This window comes from Phoenix dactylifera, chromosome 4 (genome assembly GCF_051530095.1).
Source record: "Phoenix dactylifera cultivar Ajwa chromosome 4, Ajwa_hap1_PhDact_Kaust_v1.1, whole genome shotgun sequence".
Taxonomy (NCBI): domain Eukaryota; kingdom Viridiplantae; phylum Streptophyta; class Magnoliopsida; order Arecales; family Arecaceae; genus Phoenix; species Phoenix dactylifera.
In genome coordinates, this window is record NC_143193.1 from 35,513,937 (window position 1) to 35,535,235 (window position 21,299).

Here is a 21,299-nt window from a genome sequence, read left to right on the forward strand (position 1 = left end):
TATGCGGCATGGCACCGCGAGTCTCCGGACTCAGTTTATTTTCGGAGGAAAAAAATTATCCGAAGAGGAAAAGCCAAAAGCCGAAAAATAAAAAATAAATGTTATCAAAAAATAAAAAAGCGGGCAAAAAATAAAAGGGGTGCAACACGAGGACTTCCCAGGGGGTCACCCATCCTAGTACTACTCTCGCCCAAGCACGCTTAACTGCGGAGTTCTGATGGGATCCGGTGCATTAGTGCTGGTATGATCGCACCCATGACATGCCCTTCGAAACTCCCTTTTATGACAAAGCAGCAGACCTCGACGGCCCGAGACATTCGCGCTGCCGGGGCCGTTCTGGCGTAGGATTCAACGCGCTGTTCCGCTATGCGGCATGGCACCGCCAGTCTCCGGACTCAGTTTATTTTCGGGGGGAAAAAATTATCCGAAGAGGAAAAGCCAAAAGCCAAAAAATTAAAAATAAATATTATCAAAAAATAAAAAAGCGGGCAAAAAATAAAAAGGGTGCAACACGAGGACTTCCCAGGGGGTCACCCATCCTAGTACTTCTCTCGCCCAAGCACGCCTAACTGCGGAGTTATGATGGGATCCGGTGCATTAGTGCTGGTATGATCGCACCCATGACATGCCCTTCGAAACTCCCTTTTATGACAAAGCAGCAGACCGCGACGGCCCGAGACATTCGCGCTGCCGGGGCCGTTCTGGCGTAGGATTCAACGCGCTGTTCCGCTATGCGGCATGGCACCGCGAGTCTCCGGACTCAGTTTATTTTCGGGGAAAAAAAATTATCCGAAGAGGAAAAGCCAAAAGCCGAAAAATAAAAAATAAATGTTATCAAAAAATAAAAAAGCGGGCAAAAAATAAAAGGGGTGCAACACGAGGACTTCCCAGGGGGTCACCCATCCTAGTACTACTCTCGCCCAAGCACGCTTAACTGCGGAGTTCTGATGGGATCCGGTGCATTAGTGCTGGTATGATCGCACCCATGACATGCCCTTCGAAACTCCCTTTTATGACAAAGCAGCAGACCTCGACGGCCCGAGACATTCGCGCTGCCGGGGCCGTTCTGGCGTAGGATTCAACGCGCTGTTCCGCTATGCGGCATGGCACCGCCAGTCTCCGGACTCAGTTTATTTTCGGGGGAAAAAAATTATCCGAAGAGGAAAAGCCAAAAGCCGAAAAATAAAAAATAAATGTTATCAAAAAATAAAAAAGCGGGCAAAAAATAAAAGGGGTGCAACACGAGGACTTCCCAGGGGGTCACCCATCCTAGTACTACTCTCGCCCAAGCACGCTTAACTGCGGAGTTCTGATGGGATCCGGTGCATTAGTGCTGGTATGATCGCACCCATGACATGCCCTTCGAAACTCCCTTTTATGACAAAGCAGCAGACCTCGACGGCCCGAGACATTCGCGCTGCCGGGGCCGTTCTGGCGTAGGATTCAACGCGCTGTTCCGCTATGCGGCATGGCCCCGCCAGTCTCCGGACTCAGTTTATTTTCGGGGGGAAAAAATTATCCGAAGAGGAAAAGCCAAAAGCCAAAAAATTAAAAATAAATATTATCAAAAAATAAAAAAGCGGGCAAAAAATAAAAAGGGTGCAACACGAGGACTTCCCAGGGGGTCACCCATCCTAGTACTTCTCTCGCCCAAGCACGCCTAACTGCGGAGTTATGATGGGATCCGGTGCATTAGTGCTGGTATGATCGCACCCATGACATGCCCTTCGAAACTCCCTTTTATGACAAAGCAGCAGACCGCGACGGCCCGAGACATTCGCGCTGCCGGGGCCGTTCTGGCGTAGGATTCAACGCGCTGTTCCGCTATGCGGCATGGCACCGCGAGTCTCCGGACTCAGTTTATTTTCGGGGGAAAAAAATTATCCGAAGAGGAAAAGCCAAAAGCCGAAAAATTAAAAATAAATATTATCAAAAAATAAAAAAGCGGGCAAAAAATAAAAGGGGTGCAACACGAGGACTTCCCAGGGGGTCACCCATCCTAGTACTACTCTCGCCCAAGCACGCTTAACTGCGGAGTTCTGATGGGATCCGGTGCATTAGTGCTGGTATGATCGCACCCATGACATGCCCTTCGAAACTCCCTTTTATGACAAAGCAGCAGACCGCGACGGCCCGAGACATTCGCGCTGCCGGGGCCGTTCTGGCGTAGGATTCAACGCGCTGTTCCGCTATGCGGCATGGCACCGCGAGTCTCCGGACTCAGTTTATTTTCGGGGGAAAAAAATTATCCGAAGAGGAAAAGCCAAAAGCCGAAAAATAAAAAATAAATGTTATCAAAAAATAAAAAAGCGGGCAAAAAATAAAAGGGGTGCAACACGAGGACTTCCCAGGGGGTCACCCATCCTAGTACTACTCTCGCCCAAGCACGCTTAACTGCGGAGTTCTGATGGGATCCGGTGCATTAGTGCTGGTATGATCGCACCCATGACATGCCCTTCGAAACTCCCTTTTATGACAAAGCAGCAGACCTCGACGGCCCGAGACATTCGCGCTGCCGGGGCCGTTCTGGCGTAGGATTCAACGCGCTGTTCCGCTATGCGGCATGGCACCGCCAGTCTCCGGACTCAGTTTATTTTCGGGGGGAAAAAATTATCCGAAGAGGAAAAGCCAAAAGCCAAAAAATTAAAAATAAATATTATCAAAAAATAAAAAAGCGGGCAAAAAATAAAAAGGGTGCAACACGAGGACTTCCCAGGGGGTCACCCATCCTAGTACTTCTCTCGCCCAAGCACGCCTAACTGCGGAGTTATGATGGGATCCGGTGCATTAGTGCTGGTATGATCGCACCTATGACATGCCCTTCGAAACTCCCTTTTATGACAAAGCAGCAGACCGCGACGGCCCGAGACATTCGCGCTGCCGGGGCCGTTCTGGCGTAGGATTCAACGCGCTATTCCGCTATGCGGCATGGCACCGCGAGTCTCCGGACTCAGTTTATTTTCGGGGGAAAAAAATTATCCGAAGAGGAAAAGCCAAAAGCCGAAAAATTAAAAATAAATATTATCAAAAAATAAAAAAGCGGGCAAAAAATAAAAGGGGTGCAACACGAGGACTTCCCAGGGGGTCACCCATCCTAGTACTACTCTCGCCCAAGCACGCTTAACTGCGGAGTTCTGATGGGATCCGGTGCATTAGTGCTGGTATGATCGCACCCATGACATGCCCTTCGAAACTCCCTTTTATGACAAAGCAGCAGACCGCGACGGCCCGAGACATTCGCGCTGCCGGGGCCGTTCTGGCGTAGGATTCAACGCGCTGTTCCGCTATGCGGCATGGCACCGCTAGTCTCCGGACTCAGTTTATTTTCGGGGGAAAAAAATTATCCGAAGAGGAAAAGCCAAAAGCCGAAAAATTAAAATTAAATATTATCAAAAAATAAAAAAGCGGGCAAAAAATAAAAGGGGTGCAACACGAGGACTTCCCAGGGGGTCACCCATCCTAGTACTACTCTCGCCCAAGCACGCTTAACTGCGGAGTTCTGATGGGATCCGGTGCATTAGTGCTGGTATGATCGCACCCATGACATGCCCTTCGAAACTCCCTTTTATGACAAAGCAGCAGACCTCGACGGCCCGAGACATTCGCGCTGCCGGGGCCGTTCTGGCGTAGGATTCAACGCGCTGTTCCGCTATGCGGCATGGCACCGCCAGTCTCCGGACTCAGTTTATTTTCGGGGGGAAAAAATTATCCGAAGAGGAAAAGCCAAAAGCCAAAAAATTAAAAATAAATATTATCAAAAAATAAAAAAGCGGGCAAAAAATAAAAAGGGTGCAACACGAGGACTTCCTAGGGGGTCACCCATCCTAGTACTTCTCTCGCCCAAGCACGCCTAACTGCGGAGTTATGATGGGATCCGGTGCATTAGTGCTGGTATGATCGCACCCATGACATGCCCTTCGAAACTCCCTTTTATGACAAAGCAGCAGACCGCGACGGCCCGAGACATTCGCGCTGCCGGGGCCGTTCTGGCGTAGGATTCAACGCGCTGTTCCGCTATGCGGCATGGCACCGCGAGTCTCCGGACTCAGTTTATTTTCGGAGGAAAAAAATTATCCGAAGAGGAAAAGCCAAAAGCCGAAAAATAAAAAATAAATGTTATCAAAAAATAAAAAAGCGGGCAAAAAATAAAAGGGGTGCAACACGAGGACTTCCCAGGGGGTCACCCATCCTAGTACTACTCTCGCCCAAGCACGCTTAACTGCGGAGTTCTGATGGGATCCGCTGCATTAGTGCTGGTATGATCGCACCCATGACATGCCCTTCGAAACTCCCTTTTATGACAAAGCAGCAGACCTCGACGGCCCGAGACATTCGCGCTGCCGGGGCCGTTCTGGCGTAGGATTCAACGCGCTGTTCCGCTATGCGGCATGGCACCGCCAGTCTCCGGACTCAGTTTATTTTCGGGGGGAAAAAATTATCCGAAGAGGAAAAGCCAAAAGCCAAAAAATTAAAAATAAATATTATCAAAAAATAAAAAAGCGGGCAAAAAATAAAAAGGGTGCAACACGAGGACTTCCCAGGGGGTCACCCATCCTAGTACTTCTCTCGCCCAAGCACGCCTAACTGCGGAGTTATGATGGGATCCGGTGCATTAGTGCTGGTATGATCGCACCCATGACATGCCCTTCGAAACTCCCTTTTATGACAAAGCAGCAGACCGCGACGGCCCGAGACATTCGCGCTGCCGGGGCCGTTCTGGCGTAGGATTCAACGCGCTGTTCCGCTATGCGGCATGGCACCGCGAGTCTCCGGACTCAGTTTATTTTCGGGGGAAAAAAATTATCCGAAGAGGAAAAGCCAAAAGCCGAAAAATAAAAAATAAATGTTATCAAAAAATAAAAAAGCGGGCAAAAAATAAAAGGGGTGCTACACGAGGACTTCCCAGGGGGTCACCCATCCTAGTACTACTCTCGCCCAAGCACGCTTAACTGCGGAGTTCTGATGGGATCCGGTGCATTAGTGCTGGTATGATCGCACCCATGACATGCCCTTCGAAACTCCCTTTTATGACAAAGCAGCAGACCTCGACGGCCCGAGACATTCGCGCTGCCGGGGCCGTTCTGGCGTAGGATTCAACGCGCTGTTCCGCTATGCGGCATGGCACCGCCAGTCTCCGGACTCAGTTTATTTTCGGGGGAAAAAAATTATCCGAAGAGGAAAAGCCAAAAGCCGAAAAATAAAAAATAAATGTTATCAAAAAATAAAAAAGCGGGCAAAAAATAAAAGGGGTGCAACACGAGGACTTCCCAGGGGGTCACCCATCCTAGTACTATTCTCGCCCAAGCACGCTTAACTGCGGAGTTCTGATGGGATCCGGTGCATTAGTGCTGGTATGATCGCACCCATGACATGCCCTTCGAAACTCCCTTTTATGACAAAGCAGCAGACCTCGACGGCCCGAGACATTCGCGCTGCCGGGGCCGTTCTGGCGTAGGATTCAACGCGCTGTTCCGCTATGCGGCATGGCACCGCCAGTCTCCGGACTCAGTTTATTTTCGGGGGGAAAAAATTATCCGAAGAGGAAAAGCCAAAAGCCAAAAAATTAAAAATAAATATTATCAAAAAATAAAAAAGCGGGCAAAAAATAAAAAGGGTGCAACACGAGGACTTCCCAGGGGGTCACCCATCCTAGTACTACTCTCGCCCAAGCACGCTTAACTGCGGAGTTCTGATGGGATCCGGTGCATTAGTGCTGGTATGATCGCACCCATGACATGCCCTTCGAAACTCCCTTTTATGACAAAGCAGCAGACCTCGACGGCCCGAGACATTCGCGCTGCCGGGGCCGTTCTGGCGTAGGATTCAACGCGCTGTTCCGCTATGCGGCATGGCACCGCCAGTCTCCGGACTCAGTTTATTTTCGGGGGGAAAAAATTATCCGAAGAGGAAAAGCCAAAAGCCAAAAAATTAAAAATAAATATTATCAAAAAATAAAAAAGCGGGCAAAAAATAAAAAGGGTGCAACACGAGGACTTCCTAGGGGGTCACCCATCCTAGTACTTCTCTCGCCCAAGCACGCCTAACTGCGGAGTTATGATGGGATCCGGTGCATTAGTGCTGGTATGATCGCACCCATGACATGCCCTTCGAAACTCCCTTTTATGACAAAGCAGCAGACCGCGACGGCCCGAGACATTCGCGCTGCCGGGGCCGTTCTGGCGTAGGATTCAACGCGCTGTTCCGCTATGCGGCATGGCACCGCGAGTCTCCGGACTCAGTTTATTTTCGGGGGAAAAAAATTATCCGAAGAGGAAAAGCCAAAAGCCGAAAAATAAAAAATAAATGCTATCAAAAAATAAAAAAGCGGGCAAAAAATAAAAGGGGTGCAACACGAGGACTTCCCAGGGGGTCACCCATCCTAGTACTACTCTCGCCCAAGCACGCTTAACTGCGGAGTTCTGATGGGATCCGGTGCATTAGTGCTGGTATGATCGCACCCATGACATGCCCTTCGAAACTCCCTTTTATGACAAAGCAGCAGACCTCGACGGCCCGAGACATTCGCGCTGCCGGGGCCGTTCTGGCGTAGGATTCAACGCGCTGTTCCGCTATGCGGCATGGCACCGCCAGTCTCCGGACTCAGTTTATTTTCGGGGGGAAAAAATTATCCGAAGAGGAAAAGCCAAAAGCCAAAAAATTAAAAATAAATATTATCAAAAAATAAAAAAGCGGGCAAAAAATAAAAAGGGTGCAACACGAGGACTTCCCAGGGGGTCACCCATCCTAGTACTTCTCTCGCCCAAGCACGCCTAACTGCGGAGTTATGATGGGATCCGGTGCATTAGTGCTGGTATGATCGCACCCATGACATGCCCTTCGAAACTCCCTTTTATGACAAAGCAGCAGACCGCGACGGCCCGAGACATTCGCGCTGCCGGGGCCGTTCTGGCGTAGGATTCAACGCGCTGTTCCGCTATGCGGCATGGCACCGCGAGTCTCCGGACTCAGTTTATTTTCGGGGGAAAAAAATTATCCGAAGAGGAAAAGCCAAAAGCCGAAAAATTAAAAATAAATATTATCAAAAAATAAAAAAGCGGGCAAAAAATAAAAGGGGTGCAACACGAGGACTTCCCAGGGGGTCACCCATCCTAGTACTACTCTCGCCCAAGCACGCCTAACTGCGGAGTTATGATGGGATCCGGTGCATTAGTGCTGGTATGATCGCACCCATGACATGCCCTTCGAAACTCCCTTTTATGACAAAGCAGCAGACCGCGACGGCCCGAGACATTCGCGCTGCCGGGGCCGTTCTGGCGTAGGATTCAACGCGCTGTTCCGCTATGCGGCATGGCACCGCGAGTCTCCGGACTCAGCTTATTTTCGGGGGAAAAAAATTATCCGAAGAGGAAAAGCCAAAAGCCAAAAAATTAAAAATAAATATTATCAAAAAATAAAAAAGCGGGCAAAAAATAAAAAGGGTGCAACACGAGGACTTCCCAGGGGGTCACCCATCCTAGTACTTCTCTCGCCCAAGCACGCCTAACTGCGGAGTTATGATGGGATCCGGTGCATTAGTGCTGGTATGATCGCACCCATGACATGCCCTTCGAAACTCCCTTTTATGACAAAGCAGCAGACCGCGACGGCCCGAGACATTCGCGCTGCCGGGGCCGTTCTGGCGTAGGATTCAACGCGCTGTTCCGCTATGCGGCATGGCACCGCGAGTCTCCGGACTCAGTTTATTTTCGGGGGAAAAAAATTATCCGAAGAGGAAAAGCCAAAAGCCGAAAAATAAAAAATAAATGTTATCAAAAAATAAAAAAGCGGGCAAAAAATAAAAGGGGTGCTACACGAGGACTTCCCAGGGGGTCACCCATCCTAGTACTACTCTCGCCCAAGCACGCTTAACTGCGGAGTTCTGATGGGATCCGGTGCATTAGTGCTGGTATGATCGCACCCATGACATGCCCTTCGAAACTCCCTTTTATGACAAAGCAGCAGACCTCGACGGCCCGAGACATTCGCGCTGCCGGGGCCGTTCTGGCGTAGGATTCAACGCGCTGTTCCGCTATGCGGCATGGCACCGCCAGTCTCCGGACTCAGTTTATTTTCGGGGGAAAAAAATTATCCGAAGAGGAAAAGCCAAAAGCCGAAAAATAAAAAATAAATGTTATCAAAAAATAAAAAAGCGGGCAAAAAATAAAAGGGGTGCAACACGAGGACTTCCCAGGGGGTCACCCATCCTAGTACTATTCTCGCCCAAGCACGCTTAACTGCGGAGTTCTGATGGGATCCGGTGCATTAGTGCTGGTATGATCGCACCCATGACATGCCCTTCGAAACTCCCTTTTATGACAAAGCAGCAGACCTCGACGGCCCGAGACATTCGCGCTGCCGGGGCCGTTCTGGCGTAGGATTCAACGCGCTGTTCCGCTATGCGGCATGGCACCGCCAGTCTCCGGACTCAGTTTATTTTCGGGGGGAAAAAATTATCCGAAGAGGAAAAGCCAAAAGCCAAAAAATTAAAAATAAATATTATCAAAAAATAAAAAAGCGGGCAAAAAATAAAAAGGGTGCAACACGAGGACTTCCCAGGGGGTCACCCATCCTAGTACTACTCTCGCCCAAGCACGCTTAACTGCGGAGTTCTGATGGGATCCGGTGCATTAGTGCTGGTATGATCGCACCCATGACATGCCCTTCGAAACTCCCTTTTATGACAAAGCAGCAGACCGCGACGGCCCGAGACATTCGCGCTGCCGGGGCCGTTCTGGCGTAGGATTCAACGCGCTGTTCCGCTATGCGGCATGGCACCGCCAGTCTCCGGACTCAGTTTATTTTCGGGGGGAAAAAATTATCCGAAGAGGAAAAGCCAAAAGCCAAAAAATTAAAAATAAATATTATCAAAAAATAAAAAAGCGGGCAAAAAATAAAAAGGGTGCAACACGAGGACTTCCTAGGGGGTCACCCATCCTAGTACTTCTCTCGCCCAAGCACGCCTAACTGCGGAGTTATGATGGGATCCGGTGCATTAGTGCTGGTATGATCGCACCCATGACATGCCCTTCGAAACTCCCTTTTATGACAAAGCAGCAGACCGCGACGGCCCGAGACATTCGCGCTGCCGGGGCCGTTCTGGCGTAGGATTCAACGCGCTGTTCCGCTATGCGGCATGGCACCGCGAGTCTCCGGACTCAGTTTATTTTCGGGGGAAAAAAATTATCCGAAGAGGAAAAGCCAAAAGCCGAAAAATAAAAAATAAATGCTATCAAAAAATAAAAAAGCGGGCAAAAAATAAAAGGGGTGCAACACGAGGACTTCCCAGGGGGTCACCCATCCTAGTACTACTCTCGCCCAAGCACGCTTAACTGCGGAGTTCTGATGGGATCCGGTGCATTAGTGCTGGTATGATCGCACCCATGACATGCCCTTCGAAACTCCCTTTTATGACAAAGCAGCAGACCTCGACGGCCCGAGACATTCGCGCTGCCGGGGCCGTTCTGGCGTAGGATTCAACGCGCTGTTCCGCTATGCGGCATGGCACCGCCAGTCTCCGGACTCAGTTTATTTTCGGGGGGAAAAAATTATCCGAAGAGGAAAAGCCAAAAGCCAAAAAATTAAAAATAAATATTATCAAAAAATAAAAAAGCGGGCAAAAAATAAAAAGGGTGCAACACGAGGACTTCCCAGGGGGTCACCCATCCTAGTACTTCTCTCGCCCAAGCACGCCTAACTGCGGAGTTATGATGGGATCCGGTGCATTAGTGCTGGTATGATCGCACCCATGACATGCCCTTCGAAACTCCCTTTTATGACAAAGCAGCAGACCGCGACGGCCCGAGACATTCGCGCTGCCGGGGCCGTTCTGGCGTAGGATTCAACGCGCTGTTCCGCTATGCGGCATGGCACCGCGAGTCTCCGGACTCAGTTTATTTTCGGGGGAAAAAAATTATCCGAAGAGGAAAAGCCAAAAGCCGAAAAATTAAAAATAAATATTATCAAAAAATAAAAAAGCGGGCAAAAAATAAAAGGGGTGCAACACGAGGACTTCCCAGGGGGTCACCCATCCTAGTACTACTCTCGCCCAAGCACGCCTAACTGCGGAGTTATGATGGGATCCGGTGCATTAGTGCTGGTATGATCGCACCCATGACATGCCCTTCGAAACTCCCTTTTATGACAAAGCAGCAGACCGCGACGGCCCGAGACATTCGCGCTGCCGGGGCCGTTCTGGCGTAGGATTCAACGCGCTGTTCCGCTATGCGGCATGGCACCGCGAGTCTCCGGACTCAGCTTATTTTCGGGGGAAAAAAATTATCCGAAGAGGAAAAGCCAAAAGCCAAAAAATTAAAAATAAATATTATCAAAAAATAAAAAAGCGGGCAAAAAATAAAAAGGGTGCAACACGAGGACTTCCCAGGGGGTCACCCATCCTAGTACTTCTCTCGCCCAAGCACGCCTAACTGCGGAGTTATGATGGGATCCGGTGCATTAGTGCTGGTATGATCGCACCCATGACATGCCCTTCGAAACTCCCTTTTATGACAAAGCAGCAGACCGCGACGGCCCGAGACATTCGCGCTGCCGGGGCCGTTCTGGCGTAGGATTCAACGCGCTGTTCCGCTATGCGGCATGGCACCGCGAGTCTCCGGACTCAGTTTATTTTCGGGGGAAAAAAATTATCCGAAGAGGAAAAGCCAAAAGCCGAAAAATAAAAAATAAATGTTATCAAAAAATAAAAAAGCGGGCAAAAAATAAAAGGGGTGCAACACGAGGACTTCCCAGGGGGTCACCCATCCTAGTACTACTCTCGTCCAAGCACGCTTAACTGCGGAGTTCTGATGGGATCCGGTGCATTAGTGCTGGTATGATCGCACCCATGACATGCCCTTCGAAACTCCCTTTTATGACAAAGCAGCAGACCTTGACGGCCCGAGACATTCGCGCTGCCGGGGCCGTTCTGGCGTAGGATTCAACGCGCTGTTCCGCTATGCGGCATGGCCCCGCCAGTCTCCGGACTCAGTTTATTTTCGGGGGGAAAAAATTATCCGAAGAGGAAAAGCCAAAAGCCAAAAAATTAAAAATAAATATTATCAAAAAATAAAAAAGCGGGCAAAAAATAAAAAGGGTGCAACACGAGGACTTCCCAGGGGGTCACCCATCCTAGTACTTCTCTCGCCCAAGCACGCCTAACTGCGGAGTTATGATGGGATCCGGTGCATTAGTGCTGGTATGATCGCACCCATGACATGCCCTTCGAAACTCCCTTTTATGACAAAGCAGCAGACCGCGACGGCCCGAGACATTCGCGCTGCCGGGGCCGTTCTGGCGTAGGATTCAACGCGCTGTTCCGCTATGCGGCATGGCACCGCGAGTCTCCGGACTCAGTTTATTTTCGGGGGAAAAAAATTATCCGAAGAGGAAAAGCCAAAAGCCGAAAAATTAAAAATAAATATTATCAAAAAATAAAAAAGCGGGCAAAAAATAAAAGGGGTGCAACACGAGGACTTCCCAGGGGGTCACCCATCCTAGTACTACTCTCGCCCAAGCACGCTTAACTGCGGAGTTCTGATGGGATCCGGTGCATTAGTGCTGGTATGATCGCACCCATGACATGCCCTTCGAAACTCCCTTTTATGACAAAGCAGCAGACCGCGACGGCCCGAGACATTCGCGCTGCCGGGGCCGTTCTGGCGTAGGATTCAACGCGCTGTTCCGCTATGCGGCATGGCACCGCGAGTCTCCGGACTCAGCTTATTTTCGGGGGAAAAAAATTATCCGAAGAGGAAAAGCCAAAAGCCAAAAAATTAAAAATAAATATTATCAAAAAATAAAAAAGCGGGCAAAAAATAAAAAGGGTGCAACACGAGGACTTCCCAGGGGGTCACCCATCCTAGTACTTCTCTCGCCCAAGCACGCCTAACTGCGGAGTTATGATGGGATCCGGTGCATTAGTGCTGGTATGATCGCACCCATGACATGCCCTTCGAAACTCCCTTTTATGACAAAGCAGCAGACCGCGACGGCCCGAGACATTCGCGCTGCCGGGGCCGTTCTGGCGTAGGATTCAACGCGCTGTTCCGCTATGCGGCATGGCACCGCGAGTCTCCGGACTCAGTTTATTTTCGGGGGAAAAAAATTATCCGAAGAGGAAAAGCCAAAAGCCGAAAAATTAAAAATAAATATTATCAAAAAATAAAAAAGCGGGCAAAAAATAAAAGGGGTGCAACACGAGGACTTCCCAGGGGGTCACCCATCCTAGTACTACTCTCGCCCAAGCACGCTTAACTGCGGAGTTCTGATGGGATCCGGTGCATTAGTGCTGGTATGATCGCACCCATGACATGCCCTTCGAAACTCCCTTTTATGACAAAGCAGCAGACCGCGACGGCCCGAGACATTCGCGCTGCCGGGGCCGTTCTGGCGTAGGATTCAACGCGCTGTTCCGCTATGCGGCATGGCACCGCGAGTCTCCGGACTCAGTTTATTTTCGGGGGAAAAAAATTATCCGAAGAGGAAAAGCCAAAAGCCGAAAAATAAAAAATAAATGTTATCAAAAAATAAAAAAGCGGGCAAAAAATAAAAGGGGTGCAACACGAGGACTTCCCAGGGGGTCACCCATCCTAGTACTACTCTCGCCCAAGCACGCTTAACTGCGGAGTTCTGATGGGATCCGGTGCATTAGTGCTGGTATGATCGCACCCATGACATGCCCTTCGAAACTCCCTTTTATGACAAAGCAGCAGACCTCGACGGCCCGAGACATTCGCGCTGCCGGGGCCGTTCTGGCGTAGGATTCAACGCGCTGTTCCGCTATGCGGCATGGCACCGCCAGTCTCCGGACTCAGTTTATTTTCGGGGGGAAAAAATTATCCGAAGAGGAAAAGCCAAAAGCCAAAAAATTAAAAATAAATATTATCAAAAAATAAAAAAGCGGGCAAAAAATAAAAAGGGTGCAACACGAGGACTTCCCAGGGGGTCACCCATCCTAGTACTTCTCTCGCCCAAGCACGCCTAACTGCGGAGTTATGATGGGATCCGGTGCATTAGTGCTGGTATGATCGCACCCATGACATGCCCTTCGAAACTCCCTTTTATGACAAAGCAGCAGACCGCGACGGCCCGAGACATTCGCGCTGCCGGGGCCGTTCTGGCGTAGGATTCAACGCGCTGTTCCGCTATGCGGCATGGCACCGCGAGTCTCCGGACTCAGTTTATTTTCGGGGGAAAAAAATTATCCGAAGAGGAAAAGCCAAAAGCCGAAAAATTAAAAATAAATATTATCAAAAAATAAAAAAGCGGGCAAAAAATAAAAGGGGTGCAACACGAGGACTTCCCAGGGGGTCACCCATCCTAGTACTACTCTCGCCCAAGCACGCTTAACTGCGGAGTTCTGATGGGATCCGGTGCATTAGTGCTGGTATGATCGCACCCATGACATGCCCTTCGAAACTCCCTTTTATGACAAAGCAGCAGACCGCGACGGCCCGAGACATTCGCGCTGCCGGGGCCGTTCTGGCGTAGGATTCAACGCGCTGTTCCGCTATGCGGCATGGCACCGCGAGTCTCCGGACTCAGTTTATTTTCGGGGGAAAAAAATTATCCGAAGAGGAAAAGCCAAAAGCCGAAAAATTAAAATTAAATATTATCAAAAAATAAAAAAGCGGGCAAAAAATAAAAGGGGTGCAACACGAGGACTTCCCAGGGGGTCACCCATCCTAGTACTACTCTCGCCCAAGCACGCTTAACTGCGGAGTTCTGATGGGATCCGGTGCATTAGTGCTGGTATGATCGCACCCATGACATGCCCATCGAAACTCCCTTTTATGACAAAGCAGCAGACCTCGACGGCCCGAGACATTCGCGCCGCCGGGGCCGTTCTGGCGTAGGATTCAACGCGCTATTCCCGCTATGCGGCATGGCACCGCCAGTCTCCGGACTCAGTTTATTTTCGGGGGAAAAAAATTATCCGAAGAGGAAAAGCCAAAAGCCGAAAAATAAAAAATAAATGTTATCAAAAAATAAAAAAGCGGGCAAAAAATAAAAGGGGTGCAACACGAGGACTTCCCAGGGGGGTCACCCATCCTAGTACTACTCTCGCCCAAGCACGCTTAACTGCGGAGTTCTGATGGGATCCGGTGCATTAGTGCTGGTATGATCGCACCCATGACATGCCCTTCGAAACTCCCTTTTATGACAAAGCAGCAGACCTCGACGGCCCGAGACATTCGCGCTGCCGGGGCCGTTCTGGCGTAGGATTCAACGCGCTGTTCCGCTATGCGGCATGGCACCGCCAGTCTCCGGACTCAGTTTATTTTCGGGGGGAAAAAATTATCCGAAGAGGAAAAGCCAAAAGCCAAAAAATTAAAAATAAATATTATCAAAAAATAAAAAAGCGGGCAAAAAATAAAAAGGGTGCAACACGAGGACTTCCCAGGGGGTCACCCATCCTAGTACTACTCTCGCCCAAGCACGCTTAACTGCGGAGTTCTGATGGGATCCGGTGCATTAGTGCTGGTATGATCGCACCCATGACATGCCCTTCGAAACTCCCTTTTATGACAAAGCAGCAGACCTCGACGGCCCGAGACATTCGCGCTGCCGGGGCCGTTCTGGCGTAGGATTCAACGCGCTGTTCCGCTATGCGGCATGGCACCGCCAGTCTCCGGACTCAGTTTATTTTCGGGGGGAAAAAATTATCCGAAGAGGAAAAGCCAAAAGCCAAAAAATTAAAAATAAATATTATCAAAAAATAAAAAAGCGGGCAAAAAATAAAAAGGGTGCAACACGAGGACTTCCCAGGGTGTCACCCATCCTAGTACTTCTCTCGCCCAAGCACGCCTAACTGCGGAGTTATGATGGGATCCGGTGCATTAGTGCTGGTATGATCGCACCCATGACATGCCCTTCGAAACTCCCTTTTATGACAAAGCAGCAGACCGCGACGGCCCGAGACATTCGCGCTGCCGGGGCCGTTGTGGCGTAGGATTCAACGCGCTGTTCCGCTATGCGGCATGGCACCGCGAGTCTCCGGACTCAGTTTATTTTCGGGGGAAAAAAATTATCCGAAGAGGAAAAGCCAAAAGCCGAAAAATTAAAAATAAATATTATCAAAAAATAAAAAAGCGGGCAAAAAATAAAAGGGGTGCAACACGAGGACTTCCCAGGGGGTCACCCATCCTAGTACTACTCTCGCCCAAGCACGCTTAACTGCGGAGTTCTGATGGGATCCGGTGCATTAGTGCTGGTATGATCGCACCCATGACATGCCCTTCGAAACTCCCTTTTATGACAAAGCAGCAGACCGCGACGGCCCGAGACATTCGCGCTGCCGGGGCCGTTCTGGCGTAGGATTCAACGCGCTGTTCCGCTATGCGGCATGGCACCGCGAGTCTCCGGACTCAGTTTATTTTCGGGGGAAAAAAATTATCCGAAGAGGAAAAGCCAAAAGCCGAAAAATTAAAATTAAATATTATCAAAAAATAAAAAAGCGGGCAAAAAATAAAAGGGGTGCAACACGAGGACTTCCCAGGGGGTCACCCATCCTAGTACTACTCTCGCCCAAGCACGCTTAACTGCGGAGTTCTGATGGGATCCGGTGCATTAGTGCTGGTATGATCGCACCCATGACATGCCCATCGAAACTCCCTTTTATGACAAAGCAGCAGACCTCGACGGCCCGAGACATTCGCGCCGCCGGGGCCGTTCTGGCGTAGGATTCAACGCGCTATTCCCGCTATGCGGCATGGCACCGCCAGTCTCCGGACTCAGTTTATTTTCGGGGGAAAAAAATTATCCGAAGAGGAAAAGCCAAAAGCCGAAAAATAAAAAATAAATGTTATCAAAAAATAAAAAAGCGGGCAAAAAATAAAAGGGGTGCAACACGAGGACTTCCCAGGGGGGTCACCCATCCTAGTACTACTCTCGCCCAAGCACGCTTAACTGCGGAGTTCTGATGGGATCCGGTGCATTAGTGCTGGTATGATCGCACCCATGACATGCCCTTCGAAACTCCCTTTTATGACAAAGCAGCAGACCTCGACGGCCCGAGACATTCGCGCTGCCGGGGCCGTTCTGGCGTAGGATTCAACGCGCTGTTCCGCTATGCGGCATGGCACCGCCAGTCTCCGGACTCAGTTTATTTTCGGGGGGAAAAAATTATCCGAAGAGGAAAAGCCAAAAGCCAAAAAATTAAAAATAAATATTATCAAAAAATAAAAAAGCGGGCAAAAAATAAAAAGGGTGCAACACGAGGACTTCCCAGGGGGTCACCCATCCTAGTACTACTCTCGCCCAAGCACGCTTAACTGCGGAGTTCTGATGGGATCCGGTGCATTAGTGCTGGTATGATCGCACCCATGACATGCCCTTCGAAACTCCCTTTTATGACAAAGCAGCAGACCTCGACGGCCCGAGACATTCGCGCTGCCGGGGCCGTTCTGGCGTAGGATTCAACGCGCTGTTCCGCTATGCGGCATGGCACCGCCAGTCTCCGGACTCAGTTTATTTTCGGGGGGAAAAAATTATCCGAAGAGGAAAAGCCAAAAGCCAAAAAATTAAAAATAAATATTATCAAAAAATAAAAAAGCGGGCAAAAAATAAAAAGGGTGCAACACGAGGACTTCCCAGGGGGTCACCCATCCTAGTACTTCTCTCGCCCAAGCACGCCTAACTGCGGAGTTATGATGGGATCCGGTGCATTAGTGCTGGTATGATCGCACCCATGACATGCCCTTCGAAACTCCCTTTTATGACAAAGCAGCAGACCGCGACGGCCCGAGACATTCGCGCTGCCGGGGCCGTTGTGGCGTAGGATTCAACGCGCTGTTCCGCTATGCGGCATGGCACCGCGAGTCTCCGGACTCAGTTTATTTTCGGGGGAAAAAAATTATCCGAAGAGGAAAAGCCAAAAGCCGAAAAATTAAAAATAAATATTATCAAAAAATAAAAAAGCGGGCAAAAAATAAAAGGGGTGCAACACGAGGACTTCCCAGGGGGTCACCCATCCTAGTACTACTCTCGCCCAAGCACGCTTAACTGCGGAGTTCTGATGGGATCCGGTGCATTAGTGCTGGTATGATCGCACCCATGACATGCCCTTCGAAACTCCCTTTTATGACAAAGCAGCAGACCGCGACGGCCCGAGACATTCGCGCTGCCGGGGCCGTTCTGGCGTAGGATTCAACGCGCTGTTCCGCTATGCGGCATGGCACCGCGAGTCTCCGGACTCAGTTTATTTTCGGGGGAAAAAAATTATCCGAAGAGGAAAAGCCAAAAGCCGAAAAATTAAAATTAAATATTATCAAAAAATAAAAAAGCGGGCAAAAAATAAAAGGGGTGCAACACGAGGACTTCCCAGGGGGTCACCCATCCTAGTACTACTCTCGCCCAAGCACGCTTAACTGCGGAGTTCTGATGGGATCCGGTGCATTAGTGCTGGTATGATCGCACCCATGACATGCCCATCGAAACTCCCTTTTATGACAAAGCAGCAGACCTCGACGGCCCGAGACATTCGCGCCGCCGGGGCCGTTCTGGCGTAGGATTCAACGCGCTATTCCCGCTATGCGGCATGGCACCGCCAGTCTCCGGACTCAGTTTATTTTCGGGGGAAAAAAATTATCCGAAGAGGAAAAGCCAAAAGCCGAAAAATAAAAAATAAATGTTATCAAAAAATAAAAAAGCGGGCAAAAAATAAAAGGGGTGCAACACGAGGACTTCCCAGGGGGTCACCCATCCTAGTACTACTCTCGCCCAAGCACGCTTAACTGCGGAGTTCTGATGGGATCCGGTGCATTAGTGCTGGTATGATCGCACCCATGACATGCCCTTCGAAACTCCCTTTTATGACAAAGCAGCAGACCTCGACGGCCCGAGACATTCGCGCTGCCGGGGCCGTTCTGGCGAAGGATTCAACGCGCTGTTCCGCTATGCGGCATGGCACCGCCAATCTCCGGACTCAGTTTATTTTCGGGGGGAAAAAATTATCCGAAGAGGAAAAGCCAAAAGCCAAAAAATTAAAAATAAATATTATCAAAAAATAAAAAAGCGGGCAAAAAATAAAAAGGGTGCAACACGAGGACTTCCCAGGGGGTCACCCATCCTAGTACTACTCTCGCCCAAGCACGCTTAACTGCGGAGTTCTGATGGGATCCGGTGCATTAGTGCTGGTATGATCGCACCCATGACATGCCCTTCGAAACTCCCTTTTATGACAAAGCAGCAGACCTCGACGGCCCGAGACATTCGCGCTGCCGGGGCCGTTCTGGCGTAGGATTCAACGCGCTGTTCCGCTATGCGGCATGGCACCGCCAGTCTCCGGACTCAGTTTATTTTCGGGGGGAAAAAATTATCCGAAGAGGAAAAGCCAAAAGCCAAAAAATTAAAAATAAATATTATCAAAAAATAAAAAAGCGGGCAAAAAATAAAAAGGGTGCAACACGAGGACTTCCCAGGGGGTCACCCATCCTAGTACTTCTCTCGCCCAAGCACGCCTAACTGCGGAGTTATGATGGGATCCGGTGCATTAGTGCTGGTATGATCGCACCCATGACATGCCCTTCGAAACTCCCTTTTATGACAAAGCAGCAGACCGCGACGGCCCGAGACATTCGCGCTGCCGGGGCCGTTCTGGCGTAGGATTCAACGCGCTGTTCCGCTATGCGGCATGGCACCGCGAGTCTCCGGACTCAGTTTATTTTCGGGGGAAAAAAATTATCCGAAGAGGAAAAGCCAAAAGCCGAAAAATAAAAAATAAATGTTATCAAAAAATAAAAAAGCGGGCAAAAAATAAAAGGGGTGCAACACGAGGACTTCCCAGGGGGTCACCCATCCTAGTACTACTCTCGCCCAAGCACGCTTAACTGCGGAGTTCTGATGGGATCCGGTGCATTAGTGCTGGTATGATCGCACCCATGACATGCCCTTCGAAACTCCCTTTTATGACAAAGCAGCAGACCTCGACGGCCCGAGACATTCGCGCTGCCGGGGCCGTTCTGGCGTAGGATTCAACGCGCTGTTCCGCTATGCGGCATGGCACCGCCAGTCTCCGGACTCAGTTTATTTTCGGGGGGAAAAAATTATCCGAAGAGGAAAAGCCAAAAGCCAAAAAATTAAAAATAAATATTATCAAAAAATAAAAAAGCGGGCAAAAAATAAAAAGGGTGCAACACGAGGACTTCCTAGGGGGTCACCCATCCTAGTACTTCTCTCGCCCAAGCACGCCTAACTGCGGAGTTATGATGGGATCCGGTGCATTAGTGCTGGTATGATCGCACCCATGACATGCCCTTCGAAACTCCCTTTTATGACAAAGCAGCAGACCGCGACGGCCCGAGACATTCGCGCTGCCGGGGCCGTTCTGGCGTAGGATTCAACGCGCTGTTCCGCTATGCGGCATGGCACCGCGAGTCTCCGGACTCAGTTTATTTTCGGGGGAAAAAAATTATCCGAAGAGGAAAAGCCAAAAGCCGAAAAATTAAAAATAAATATTATCAAAAAATAAAAAAGCGGGCAAAAAATAAAAGGGGTGCAACACGAGGACTTCCCAGGGGGTCACCCATCCTAGTACTACTCTCGCCCAAGCACGCTTAACTGCGGAGTTCTGATGGGATCCGGTGCATTAGTGCTGGTATGATCGCACCCATGACATGCCCTTCGAAACTCCCTTTTATGACAAAGCAGCAGACCGCGACGGCCCGAGACATTCGCGCTGCCGGGGCCGTTCTGGCGTAGGATTCAACGCACTGTTCCGCTATGCGGCATGGCACCGCGAGTCTCCGGACTCAGTTTATTTTCGGGGGAAAAAAATTATCCGAAGAGGAAAAGCCAAAAGCCGAAAAATTAAAATTAAATATTATCAAAAAATAAAAAAGCGGGCAAAAAATAAAAGGGGTGCAACACGAGGACTTCCCAGGGGGTCACCCATCCTAGTACTACTCTCGCCCAAGCACGCTTAACTGCGGAGTTCTGATGGGATCCGGTGCATTAGTGCTGGTATGATCGCACCCATGACATGCCCATCGAAACTCCCTTTTATGACAAAGCAGCAGACCTCGACGGCCCGAGACATTCGCGCCGCCGGGGCCGTTCTGGCGTAGGATTCAACGCGCTATTCCCGCTATGCGGCATGGCACCGCCAGTCTCCGGACTCAGTTTATTTTCGGGGGAAAAAAATTATCCGAAGAGGAAAAGCCAAAAGCCGAAAAATAAAAAATAAATGTTATCAAAAAATAAAAAAGCGGGCAAAAAATAAAAGGGGTGCAACACGAGGACTTCCCAGGGGGTCACCCATCCTAGTACTACTCTCGCCCAAGCACGCTTAACTGCGGAGTTCTGATGGGATCCGGTGCATTAGTGCTGGTATGATCGCACCCATGACATGCCCTTCGAAACTCCCTTTTATGACAAAGCAGCAGACCTCGACGGCCCGAGACATTCGCGCTGCCGGGGTCGTTCTGGCGTAGGATTCAACGCGCTGTTCCGCTATGCGGCATGGCACCGCCAGTCTCCGGACTCAGTTTATTTTCGGGGGGAAAAAATTATCCGAAGAGGAAAAGCCAAAAGCCAAAAAATTAAAAATAAATATTATCAAAAAATAAAAAAGCGGGCAAAAAATAAAAAGGGTGCAACACGAGGACTTCCCAGGGGGTCACCCATCCTAGTACTTCTCTCGCCCAAGCACGCCTAACTGCGGAGTTATGATGGGATCCGGTGCATTAGTGCTGGTATGATCGCACCCATGACATGCCCTTCGAAACTCCCTTTTATGACAAAGCAGCAGACCGCGACGGCCCGAGACATTCGCGCTGCCGGGGCCGTTCTGGCGTAGGATTCAACGCGCTGTTCCGCTATGCGGCATGGCACCGCGAGTCTCCGGACTCAGTTTATTTTCGGGGGAAAAAAATTATCCGAAGAGGAAAAGCCAAAAGCCGAAAAATTAAAATTAAATATTATCAAAAAATAAAAAAGCGGGCAAAAAATAAAAGGGGTGCAACACGAGGACTTCCCAGGGGGTCACCCATCCTAGTACTACTCTCGCCCAAGCACGCTTAACTGCGGAGTTCTGATGGGATCCGGTGCATTAGTGCTGGTATGATCGCACCCATGACATGCCCATCGAAACTCCCTTTTATGACAAAGCAGCAGACCTCGACGGCCCGAGACATTCGCGCCGCCGGGGCCGTTCTGGCGTAGGATTCAACGCGCTATTCCCGCTATGCGGCATGGCACCGCCAGTCTCCGGACTCAGTTTATTTTCGGGGGAAAAAAATTATCCGAAGAGGAAAAGCCAAAAGCCGAAAAATAAAAAATAAATGTTATCAAAAAATAAAAAAGCG

At 49.9% G+C, this 21,299-nt stretch overlaps 39 non-coding genes and 19 pseudogenes across 39 annotated transcripts; all 58 read right to left on the reverse strand.

Moving 5' to 3' along the window:
• Nucleotides 1-136: 136 nt before the first annotated feature.
• On the reverse strand, nucleotides 137-255 carry LOC149758071 (5S ribosomal RNA). The gene has a single exon (XR_016406420.1). It is a non-coding gene; the product is annotated as a 5S ribosomal RNA (ribosomal RNA).
• A 246-nt stretch (nucleotides 256-501) lies between these two features.
• On the reverse strand, nucleotides 502-620 carry LOC149758072 (5S ribosomal RNA; annotated as a pseudogene).
• Nucleotides 621-866: 246 nt separating this feature from the next.
• Nucleotides 867-985, reverse strand: LOC149758073 (5S ribosomal RNA). Its single transcript, XR_016406424.1, has one exon. It is a non-coding gene; the product is annotated as a 5S ribosomal RNA (ribosomal RNA).
• Nucleotides 986-1,231: 246 nt separating this feature from the next.
• On the reverse strand, nucleotides 1,232-1,350 carry LOC149758074 (5S ribosomal RNA). The gene has a single exon (XR_016406435.1). It is a non-coding gene; the product is annotated as a 5S ribosomal RNA (ribosomal RNA).
• A 246-nt stretch (nucleotides 1,351-1,596) lies between these two features.
• On the reverse strand, nucleotides 1,597-1,715 carry LOC149758075 (5S ribosomal RNA; annotated as a pseudogene).
• A 246-nt stretch (nucleotides 1,716-1,961) lies between these two features.
• LOC149758076 (5S ribosomal RNA) lies at nucleotides 1,962-2,080 on the reverse strand. Its single transcript, XR_016406446.1, has one exon. It is a non-coding gene; the product is annotated as a 5S ribosomal RNA (ribosomal RNA).
• A 246-nt stretch (nucleotides 2,081-2,326) lies between these two features.
• Nucleotides 2,327-2,445, reverse strand: LOC149758077 (5S ribosomal RNA). Its single transcript, XR_016406457.1, has one exon. It is a non-coding gene; the product is annotated as a 5S ribosomal RNA (ribosomal RNA).
• Nucleotides 2,446-2,691: 246 nt separating this feature from the next.
• Nucleotides 2,692-2,810, reverse strand: LOC149758078 (5S ribosomal RNA; annotated as a pseudogene).
• Nucleotides 2,811-3,056: 246 nt separating this feature from the next.
• LOC149758079 (5S ribosomal RNA) lies at nucleotides 3,057-3,175 on the reverse strand. The gene has a single exon (XR_016406468.1). It is a non-coding gene; the product is annotated as a 5S ribosomal RNA (ribosomal RNA).
• Nucleotides 3,176-3,421: 246 nt separating this feature from the next.
• Nucleotides 3,422-3,540, reverse strand: LOC149758080 (5S ribosomal RNA). The gene has a single exon (XR_016406479.1). It is a non-coding gene; the product is annotated as a 5S ribosomal RNA (ribosomal RNA).
• A 246-nt stretch (nucleotides 3,541-3,786) lies between these two features.
• On the reverse strand, nucleotides 3,787-3,905 carry LOC149758081 (5S ribosomal RNA; annotated as a pseudogene).
• Nucleotides 3,906-4,151: 246 nt separating this feature from the next.
• Nucleotides 4,152-4,270, reverse strand: LOC149758082 (5S ribosomal RNA). Its single transcript, XR_016403504.1, has one exon. It is a non-coding gene; the product is annotated as a 5S ribosomal RNA (ribosomal RNA).
• A 246-nt stretch (nucleotides 4,271-4,516) lies between these two features.
• On the reverse strand, nucleotides 4,517-4,635 carry LOC149758083 (5S ribosomal RNA; annotated as a pseudogene).
• A 246-nt stretch (nucleotides 4,636-4,881) lies between these two features.
• Nucleotides 4,882-5,000, reverse strand: LOC149758084 (5S ribosomal RNA). The gene has a single exon (XR_016403762.1). It is a non-coding gene; the product is annotated as a 5S ribosomal RNA (ribosomal RNA).
• Nucleotides 5,001-5,246: 246 nt separating this feature from the next.
• Nucleotides 5,247-5,365, reverse strand: LOC149758085 (5S ribosomal RNA). Its single transcript, XR_016400450.1, has one exon. It is a non-coding gene; the product is annotated as a 5S ribosomal RNA (ribosomal RNA).
• A 246-nt stretch (nucleotides 5,366-5,611) lies between these two features.
• On the reverse strand, nucleotides 5,612-5,730 carry LOC149758086 (5S ribosomal RNA). Its single transcript, XR_016411874.1, has one exon. It is a non-coding gene; the product is annotated as a 5S ribosomal RNA (ribosomal RNA).
• A 246-nt stretch (nucleotides 5,731-5,976) lies between these two features.
• On the reverse strand, nucleotides 5,977-6,095 carry LOC149758087 (5S ribosomal RNA; annotated as a pseudogene).
• Nucleotides 6,096-6,341: 246 nt separating this feature from the next.
• On the reverse strand, nucleotides 6,342-6,460 carry LOC149758088 (5S ribosomal RNA). Its single transcript, XR_016406492.1, has one exon. It is a non-coding gene; the product is annotated as a 5S ribosomal RNA (ribosomal RNA).
• A 246-nt stretch (nucleotides 6,461-6,706) lies between these two features.
• Nucleotides 6,707-6,825, reverse strand: LOC149758089 (5S ribosomal RNA; annotated as a pseudogene).
• Nucleotides 6,826-7,071: 246 nt separating this feature from the next.
• Nucleotides 7,072-7,190, reverse strand: LOC149758090 (5S ribosomal RNA). The gene has a single exon (XR_016408826.1). It is a non-coding gene; the product is annotated as a 5S ribosomal RNA (ribosomal RNA).
• A 246-nt stretch (nucleotides 7,191-7,436) lies between these two features.
• LOC149758091 (5S ribosomal RNA) lies at nucleotides 7,437-7,555 on the reverse strand (annotated as a pseudogene).
• Nucleotides 7,556-7,801: 246 nt separating this feature from the next.
• On the reverse strand, nucleotides 7,802-7,920 carry LOC149758092 (5S ribosomal RNA). Its single transcript, XR_016403763.1, has one exon. It is a non-coding gene; the product is annotated as a 5S ribosomal RNA (ribosomal RNA).
• A 246-nt stretch (nucleotides 7,921-8,166) lies between these two features.
• LOC149758093 (5S ribosomal RNA) lies at nucleotides 8,167-8,285 on the reverse strand. The gene has a single exon (XR_016400451.1). It is a non-coding gene; the product is annotated as a 5S ribosomal RNA (ribosomal RNA).
• Nucleotides 8,286-8,531: 246 nt separating this feature from the next.
• Nucleotides 8,532-8,650, reverse strand: LOC149758094 (5S ribosomal RNA). The gene has a single exon (XR_016411875.1). It is a non-coding gene; the product is annotated as a 5S ribosomal RNA (ribosomal RNA).
• A 246-nt stretch (nucleotides 8,651-8,896) lies between these two features.
• LOC149758095 (5S ribosomal RNA) lies at nucleotides 8,897-9,015 on the reverse strand (annotated as a pseudogene).
• A 246-nt stretch (nucleotides 9,016-9,261) lies between these two features.
• Nucleotides 9,262-9,380, reverse strand: LOC149758096 (5S ribosomal RNA). Its single transcript, XR_016406503.1, has one exon. It is a non-coding gene; the product is annotated as a 5S ribosomal RNA (ribosomal RNA).
• A 246-nt stretch (nucleotides 9,381-9,626) lies between these two features.
• On the reverse strand, nucleotides 9,627-9,745 carry LOC149758097 (5S ribosomal RNA; annotated as a pseudogene).
• A 246-nt stretch (nucleotides 9,746-9,991) lies between these two features.
• On the reverse strand, nucleotides 9,992-10,110 carry LOC149758098 (5S ribosomal RNA). Its single transcript, XR_016408827.1, has one exon. It is a non-coding gene; the product is annotated as a 5S ribosomal RNA (ribosomal RNA).
• A 246-nt stretch (nucleotides 10,111-10,356) lies between these two features.
• On the reverse strand, nucleotides 10,357-10,475 carry LOC149758099 (5S ribosomal RNA; annotated as a pseudogene).
• Nucleotides 10,476-10,721: 246 nt separating this feature from the next.
• On the reverse strand, nucleotides 10,722-10,840 carry LOC149758100 (5S ribosomal RNA). The gene has a single exon (XR_016401129.1). It is a non-coding gene; the product is annotated as a 5S ribosomal RNA (ribosomal RNA).
• A 246-nt stretch (nucleotides 10,841-11,086) lies between these two features.
• Nucleotides 11,087-11,205, reverse strand: LOC149758101 (5S ribosomal RNA; annotated as a pseudogene).
• Nucleotides 11,206-11,451: 246 nt separating this feature from the next.
• Nucleotides 11,452-11,570, reverse strand: LOC149758102 (5S ribosomal RNA). The gene has a single exon (XR_016406514.1). It is a non-coding gene; the product is annotated as a 5S ribosomal RNA (ribosomal RNA).
• A 246-nt stretch (nucleotides 11,571-11,816) lies between these two features.
• On the reverse strand, nucleotides 11,817-11,935 carry LOC149758103 (5S ribosomal RNA; annotated as a pseudogene).
• Nucleotides 11,936-12,181: 246 nt separating this feature from the next.
• LOC149758104 (5S ribosomal RNA) lies at nucleotides 12,182-12,300 on the reverse strand. Its single transcript, XR_016406525.1, has one exon. It is a non-coding gene; the product is annotated as a 5S ribosomal RNA (ribosomal RNA).
• A 246-nt stretch (nucleotides 12,301-12,546) lies between these two features.
• LOC149758105 (5S ribosomal RNA) lies at nucleotides 12,547-12,665 on the reverse strand. Its single transcript, XR_016406535.1, has one exon. It is a non-coding gene; the product is annotated as a 5S ribosomal RNA (ribosomal RNA).
• A 246-nt stretch (nucleotides 12,666-12,911) lies between these two features.
• Nucleotides 12,912-13,030, reverse strand: LOC149758106 (5S ribosomal RNA; annotated as a pseudogene).
• Nucleotides 13,031-13,276: 246 nt separating this feature from the next.
• LOC149758107 (5S ribosomal RNA) lies at nucleotides 13,277-13,395 on the reverse strand. The gene has a single exon (XR_016406546.1). It is a non-coding gene; the product is annotated as a 5S ribosomal RNA (ribosomal RNA).
• Nucleotides 13,396-13,641: 246 nt separating this feature from the next.
• LOC149758108 (5S ribosomal RNA) lies at nucleotides 13,642-13,760 on the reverse strand. Its single transcript, XR_016406557.1, has one exon. It is a non-coding gene; the product is annotated as a 5S ribosomal RNA (ribosomal RNA).
• Nucleotides 13,761-14,007: 247 nt separating this feature from the next.
• On the reverse strand, nucleotides 14,008-14,127 carry LOC149758109 (5S ribosomal RNA). Its single transcript, XR_016404818.1, has one exon. It is a non-coding gene; the product is annotated as a 5S ribosomal RNA (ribosomal RNA).
• A 246-nt stretch (nucleotides 14,128-14,373) lies between these two features.
• Nucleotides 14,374-14,492, reverse strand: LOC149758110 (5S ribosomal RNA). Its single transcript, XR_016411876.1, has one exon. It is a non-coding gene; the product is annotated as a 5S ribosomal RNA (ribosomal RNA).
• A 246-nt stretch (nucleotides 14,493-14,738) lies between these two features.
• Nucleotides 14,739-14,857, reverse strand: LOC149758111 (5S ribosomal RNA; annotated as a pseudogene).
• A 246-nt stretch (nucleotides 14,858-15,103) lies between these two features.
• Nucleotides 15,104-15,222, reverse strand: LOC149758112 (5S ribosomal RNA). Its single transcript, XR_016406563.1, has one exon. It is a non-coding gene; the product is annotated as a 5S ribosomal RNA (ribosomal RNA).
• A 246-nt stretch (nucleotides 15,223-15,468) lies between these two features.
• Nucleotides 15,469-15,587, reverse strand: LOC149758113 (5S ribosomal RNA). The gene has a single exon (XR_016406564.1). It is a non-coding gene; the product is annotated as a 5S ribosomal RNA (ribosomal RNA).
• Nucleotides 15,588-15,834: 247 nt separating this feature from the next.
• LOC149758114 (5S ribosomal RNA) lies at nucleotides 15,835-15,954 on the reverse strand. The gene has a single exon (XR_016404819.1). It is a non-coding gene; the product is annotated as a 5S ribosomal RNA (ribosomal RNA).
• A 246-nt stretch (nucleotides 15,955-16,200) lies between these two features.
• Nucleotides 16,201-16,319, reverse strand: LOC149758115 (5S ribosomal RNA). The gene has a single exon (XR_016411877.1). It is a non-coding gene; the product is annotated as a 5S ribosomal RNA (ribosomal RNA).
• A 246-nt stretch (nucleotides 16,320-16,565) lies between these two features.
• On the reverse strand, nucleotides 16,566-16,684 carry LOC149758116 (5S ribosomal RNA; annotated as a pseudogene).
• Nucleotides 16,685-16,930: 246 nt separating this feature from the next.
• Nucleotides 16,931-17,049, reverse strand: LOC149758117 (5S ribosomal RNA). The gene has a single exon (XR_016406569.1). It is a non-coding gene; the product is annotated as a 5S ribosomal RNA (ribosomal RNA).
• A 246-nt stretch (nucleotides 17,050-17,295) lies between these two features.
• On the reverse strand, nucleotides 17,296-17,414 carry LOC149758118 (5S ribosomal RNA). Its single transcript, XR_016406578.1, has one exon. It is a non-coding gene; the product is annotated as a 5S ribosomal RNA (ribosomal RNA).
• A 247-nt stretch (nucleotides 17,415-17,661) lies between these two features.
• On the reverse strand, nucleotides 17,662-17,780 carry LOC149758119 (5S ribosomal RNA). The gene has a single exon (XR_016406589.1). It is a non-coding gene; the product is annotated as a 5S ribosomal RNA (ribosomal RNA).
• A 246-nt stretch (nucleotides 17,781-18,026) lies between these two features.
• On the reverse strand, nucleotides 18,027-18,145 carry LOC149758120 (5S ribosomal RNA). Its single transcript, XR_016411878.1, has one exon. It is a non-coding gene; the product is annotated as a 5S ribosomal RNA (ribosomal RNA).
• Nucleotides 18,146-18,391: 246 nt separating this feature from the next.
• LOC149758121 (5S ribosomal RNA) lies at nucleotides 18,392-18,510 on the reverse strand (annotated as a pseudogene).
• Nucleotides 18,511-18,756: 246 nt separating this feature from the next.
• Nucleotides 18,757-18,875, reverse strand: LOC149758122 (5S ribosomal RNA). The gene has a single exon (XR_016406600.1). It is a non-coding gene; the product is annotated as a 5S ribosomal RNA (ribosomal RNA).
• A 246-nt stretch (nucleotides 18,876-19,121) lies between these two features.
• On the reverse strand, nucleotides 19,122-19,240 carry LOC149758123 (5S ribosomal RNA; annotated as a pseudogene).
• Nucleotides 19,241-19,486: 246 nt separating this feature from the next.
• LOC149758124 (5S ribosomal RNA) lies at nucleotides 19,487-19,605 on the reverse strand. Its single transcript, XR_016406611.1, has one exon. It is a non-coding gene; the product is annotated as a 5S ribosomal RNA (ribosomal RNA).
• Nucleotides 19,606-19,851: 246 nt separating this feature from the next.
• LOC149758125 (5S ribosomal RNA) lies at nucleotides 19,852-19,970 on the reverse strand. The gene has a single exon (XR_016406620.1). It is a non-coding gene; the product is annotated as a 5S ribosomal RNA (ribosomal RNA).
• A 247-nt stretch (nucleotides 19,971-20,217) lies between these two features.
• LOC149758126 (5S ribosomal RNA) lies at nucleotides 20,218-20,336 on the reverse strand. The gene has a single exon (XR_016406631.1). It is a non-coding gene; the product is annotated as a 5S ribosomal RNA (ribosomal RNA).
• A 246-nt stretch (nucleotides 20,337-20,582) lies between these two features.
• Nucleotides 20,583-20,701, reverse strand: LOC149758127 (5S ribosomal RNA; annotated as a pseudogene).
• Nucleotides 20,702-20,947: 246 nt separating this feature from the next.
• On the reverse strand, nucleotides 20,948-21,066 carry LOC149758128 (5S ribosomal RNA). The gene has a single exon (XR_016406642.1). It is a non-coding gene; the product is annotated as a 5S ribosomal RNA (ribosomal RNA).
• Nucleotides 21,067-21,299: the final 233 nt, after the last annotated feature.